The sequence below is a fragment of the Poeciliopsis prolifica genome, unplaced genomic scaffold (genome assembly GCF_027474105.1).
Source record: "Poeciliopsis prolifica strain line A6 unplaced genomic scaffold, Auburn_PproV2 SCAFFOLD007, whole genome shotgun sequence".
In the NCBI taxonomy this organism is placed as follows: Eukaryota; Metazoa; Chordata; class Actinopteri; order Cyprinodontiformes; family Poeciliidae; genus Poeciliopsis; species Poeciliopsis prolifica.
The window spans coordinates 10,433,208-10,439,207 of NW_026562382.1; positions in this window are offsets into that span (position 1 = coordinate 10,433,208).

Consider the following 6,000-nt stretch of genomic DNA (forward strand, 5'->3'; position numbering starts at 1 on the left):
TGTCCCCGAAGACCCTTGACGAACATTGGTCTAAGTCTAAGTCAAACTCCGGCAGTTGGTGCAGTACCTACAAAGGGAAGTAATGAAATAGAAGACAAAAGAAGAAGTGTCAAAGCTGTAAAAAAAAAAAAAAAAAAAAAAAAAAAAACATTTTGAAAGAGAGTTAGAAAGTCATTTCTTAACAAAAGAGGGAAGAGATGTAGCGAGGACTCGACAAAGCAACTGCTATATCATCCTTCATTTAATCCTCTGTGCCAAATGTTATGAGCTGTTTAGGAACGATCCTGTTGGTGCTAAAATACTATTTGAAGTCTGTCAAAGTATTTTATCACATATTTATGGTCATTGAATAAGCCCAAAATAAATAAATAGACAATTGGCTTAATTAATGTTTTTATGACATGTTTCGGTTAACAAAAATAGATTTAAAAAAGCTGGTTATTTACTTGCTAAACTATCTATTATATGCTCCACTGTCTTGCACCATTGAGTTTAGAGCATTTTTTTTCTGCTACATGACTCTAGGTCAAATATAAGGGTTTAACACAGAAGCAAACAAACCTACAAAAAAAAAAGTCATGGAAAAACAGAACAAAAGAAAATACAATAGCTATGAAAGTCTGTTTTAAAGATTGAAAAAAAAACATTTGACTTGTAAGCAATATGAAACATGTAAGCAATAAAGCACTTCTTTAGACTTTTACAAAGCTGTATCTGAGTCAACATGCATACTGTAGATGGGACTCCAAAGCCACATATGGTTATGTGTAGACCTTTCCTATTATCTTTGAATACATGGACCTGTGTACTTACTTTAAGAAAAAAAATACAACTTATTAAATATCTACAATATATAAGAAGAACCAACATATCATAAACCAAGGCAGGGCCAATTGACAGGAACTGTGAATATTTTTCATTTTATTCCATTATTTTTTAAGTGAAGAGAGTAGCATAACAAAAACTGTAGAACAGGTGGAGGAGAAAAACAGGGTAGGGTGCCAGTAGATGGCAGAATAATACAGAAAATATGACTGCAACTTCAAGAAATCAAAATTGCACAAATTGTACCTTTACCTCTTCTTTCCTTCTATCTCCTTACCTTTGTCTGACATTAATCTTTTCTGTCACAAACTGAATATGTGGTCCTGGTCCAGAACATAGAAAAGTTGAACGTTTTTTTTTTTCTTTTTTTCTGGTATTGAAATGGGAAGTATACATGTCAGCAGTATTTTATGGTTGTGTAAGACTGTTACATGATCATAAAAAAAAAAAAACCCTTTAATAGTATATACTGAAATGTGTAATAAATGGACTTAATAAACAGATTCCCTTTACTGAATTGAATTATTGAAATAAATAAAAAAAATATTTCTATGACGTTCAGAATATCAAGCTGCACTTGTGTGGAGTTTCACAACAGATAAATGGTTTATCCCAAGCAAAAGGTTAAAGATTAAAGAGGAAGCAGAAAGCTCATTTCAGCTGACAACAGTCTTTATCAATAATTTATTGTCGTTTTGTGAAATGTTTAAACAAAGATAATAGACATACAGCTATCTAATCTTTAGAAGGTTCCGATGTTTATATATTAAATACATATAGAGAGATAATTGCAGATTTACATTAAAAAGTAAAAAAAAATATTGTAAATACTTTAAATCATATTTCTTTTCCTAAGAAAAATATGGAGATCTGACGATATTGCAGGCGATGTCTCCGAATCGCCAAAAGAGGGAGCTGTTTCTATTTTTCGCGTCCACAAATAAATAAATAAATAAATAAATAAATAAATAAATAAATAAATAAATAAATAAATAAATAAATAATAACCCTCTACAATTAACACACCAAAATCAGTGCTTTGCTTATTGCATGGGTAAATTATAATTACAAAGTAAGGAGTCCATTTTAATTTCTAAGTTCTAAAATAATGCATGAGTGACTTATTTTGGCATTTACACAAGAAGTGTTTTGTTCATGTTGTTTCTTGTTTTGCTGTTATCCCATTGCGATCATCTTCTTGAGCTGGTTTCTCCTCCACACGCTCCTGTCAGCAGCCATATCAGAGTCTGGGATCGAGTGATGTATTATACATTAAAGCTAAGGCCTGCTTTCAGACATGACAGCGCAGAGGGACACTGGGTAATGAGGCAGACCGTATACACTGGGAACACTGCCAGATGTGCACATAAGCTGGGAAGTTACTGCAGCAGCAGATGCAGGGGCAGTTAGTCTGATAAACATGATTAAATACAAGCATCAGCCAAATGTTGAGGTGGTGAGTTGGTAATAATAACAAAACCTATAAGATAAGGGTAAGTCCTCATTGTATCTATCAGTATTCAACATTGGGGAACATTTTTATGATTATTGACAAAAGTCGAGAGAAATCACGAAAAGACAAATTTGCAGTGTAAATGTTTACAGTAGCCCATGTTTTCTATATTTTCAATCAGTTAAAACAGCTCTCATTTCAGTAATTATATGATGGATCATGCAGAGGAAAGCTACTCAGGTCTCAAAAGACTTTTCTTTTCTTTTATTTTATTTAAGTCATTGCCATCTGGCAGAAAACATACAATACTACCAGCAGCACAGATATACACAGGTTGCTACAGCACCTTACAAAAATCATTTTAAGCTTTATTTTTTATAAGCATACCCCACTTTTAACTTGTTCAATTTAGAGTTTCTTTGGGTTTTCATCAACTGCAAACTATAATCATCAAAATTCACAAAAATAAATTCTTAAAATACACCCCCATGCATGTTATAAATATATGTATTATATGAGTGAGACCTGCATATCTAATAAATACAGATTTATTAGATAAATCAAGCCAGTAGTTCTAGCTTGAACTACTGGCTTCATGTGGCCAGCAGGAGCTGTGAACCTCTTCAGTGTACCTCTTCTTATGAAGCAACAAAGACAATAAAAGGCCACAGCTTAAAAACAAAGTTTTATGTTGATGAAATGAGATGTCTTTATTAAACCAAAGAGCTTCACTGGCACAGGATTTGCACTCTTCTTTTTTAACCTATTTATGAAAAGCTGGATTGAGCATCATGTTTACAAACATGCATGACTCACACTGAGAGCATGAAAGTTATTATATATGGATTAAGTTGTAGGACTGGTGAGATTATATAGTCCAGACAAAAAAGTAAAAAAAAAAAATCTAGAGCTGCGTAGGAAAAGGAACTCAATTATTTTCTAATAGGTCTTCAGAAGCACAGGTGGATTGCAATTAAGCAGTAATTTGGTCTCAAGAACAATTTTGAAACCACATTTGGCACTCCAGGCAGAAACTCATCAACAAGAGCAATGATAACCTAAATGTTAATGCAAAGAGACATCAGTGCCTGAGGACCAGAGGGAGAGTACAAGTTGTTGATGCAAAGCAGTAAATAGTCAGAGGCAGCATATGGTGGGTTGCTGGTGACGATGGGGGTTTTCAACACAGACAGGACGGATTTAGCAATCTGAGCTACATACATACAAACATGCACACGTACATACTTATTGTTCATAAAGGTTTCGATCTGCAGGCCACATGAAGCTGATGAAAATGAAAACAATAAGCTTTGAGAGAAAAGTTGACATGATCTGGATTAAATGTTGCCTGACAGCATGCTTCTTGTGAAGAACCAGATCTGGTCATCAAATGTCAAAAGATGGGACTGAGATCCTTTTGATGCCTTCATAATCCTCCTCCCTCCACTGCAGGTTTGTTATTATTGTTCCAATAAAGGACCTGTGGTGATTTCTGCTGGACACAGTTTTGGAAGTAGCTGGTTCAACACTTCAACATAGAAAGCTACTTTCTGGTGAAAACATTTTGAGAAAAGATTACTGTTTAGCATGTGGAGATACAGCACTGTACAAAGATTTTAGGCTGGTGTGAAAAAATATGTACAGGGAACAATCATATTAAATATGTTAGAATATTATTGAACATATAATAAATTTCTGCTACACAATTTACTAAGCAAAACACACTATGTCGATTAATTACACACAGACTGATGTTTTTAAGTGGACATTTATGTATAAAGTGTTACATTTTCACATACATTTTCACATACAGTGAATGAAAATGTGGCATCTAATGTTTAAATATGACATCTAATCAAACTATTTTCCCTCCAACAAAAATAAAAATACAGAAATGGTTTGGGTTGTTGACCTGCTGCAGAATATATTTAAATCAATCAAATTCCTTGTAGTTTTTATGGTTGAGGAAAAAAAAGCACAATTTTCTTCCTAATTTTGAGCTCATTTTACAGAAAAGCACTCTGAAATTCACAAGGAACCGCCTCCGTGGTTTGATGTTGCCTGCACAGACCCAGTAATGCACCTCTGCCCAGCCTCATGATGACCAGCATCACTGTACTTGTCTTGGATTACAGGAAAAGACACAAGATTATGAGGAAACCTGCATTTGGTGAAAAATCAGACTTTAGTTTTCAAATATATGTAGAAACAACCTAAATCTAATTGTTGCTGATGAAGTTTTAATGCAAAAGTGGTCAAACAAAATACAGATTTAAATTTTTTTTTTTTTTTTTTTTGCATGGTAATTTATGTAGTCAATGATTAATAGGCATTCAGAACATGAGTAGTTTAAACAAACATGGTGATTTTCATGTTTTCATTAACTATCTGACAAGCTCGACCCATGCATCTACATGAGGATTTATTTTTACATCAGCAAAGGTTGTAGAATAATACAGGCTTTGACTTTTAAATAAATCAAAGATTGGGTAAAATCTCTACAGATGTTCTACAAGTTGCAACTATTAATTACAGATGAAGGTTTACCTTCTTTTATTTCTAAAAGTATTCCTATAGCACCTAAAAATATTTGTACATAAGTATGATCAACAATATAATGCATTTCTGTGTCTCCAAGAGGCCAGGAGGTTTGCTTGCGTGTCTCTTCTCTGCTTTGCCCCGCCCGCTCCGTCAGGCCTGTGACGGGTCAAGCAACTCAATTTCCTCACATCCTCGATCTGTTCAATCAGCCAGTCACTCATCCACAGGCACCATTCATCTCACTTAGTGACAAATGACCATTTTGGCAACATTTGAATTAGAAAGACTTGGCTTAGCTCTTTCCCCTCCTCCTCTCCATCCAACCACTTGGGTCACCTGAATTCACAGCATTTAAGCTCCAGTTATCCAAGCCCGCCTCATGTCTCACGTTTTATTGTGTTCAGATGTTTGACATGCTTGGTGCTCTGATTATAGCTCCCTCTCTGTTTCCGCCCTCTGGAGGACTGTACCTCATGTGTTTACATCTGCTCTGTAAGTGATTAAATGTTCACTGAATCTGAATAGAAGCATCAATCTGCAGGGGGTTGATGAAAACTACACACATTAGAGTTTTAGGCCTGGATGGAGATTAAGAGGATTAAAGAGCTTTGTTTGGAGAGATAATAATGACAGTTAAACAATGTAAAGAGCACAGTGTAAATATATATATATTATATAAATAAAGAAACAAGATCTTTATTACTTATGTGTCATAGATATTTTAGCGAGGGGTGTCCAACGTTGACCCTCAATGGTCAATGCATTGCATGTTTAGATGCATTCAGCTCATTCAAACGACTGAATTACCTCACCAACATTTACCTTAACTCGAAAGAGTCCAACGAATGAACCATTCATTTAATTCAGATGTGTGAAAAAAGGGTAAAATCTGAAACATGCAGAACTCCGGCTTCTGAGGACTAACTATGTGCTTTGGAGCCAGAAAATCTAAAAATAATATACACTTTGGCTTTCCATTGTTTTTCAAAGTAGATAGATCATTTGAAATGTTCCACTTTGACAAAAACAGTATGTTTGGAGCCGCACCTCTTTAAAACAGAAAGGATGAGGATGTGTCTAAAGGCCTCTTTAGACCTGTAGTCTGTTTCTGTTGTTGTACACAGAAATAAACTTTGTATATGCAAAATAGGTGTTTTGATGGTTGTTTTATTGTATTAACA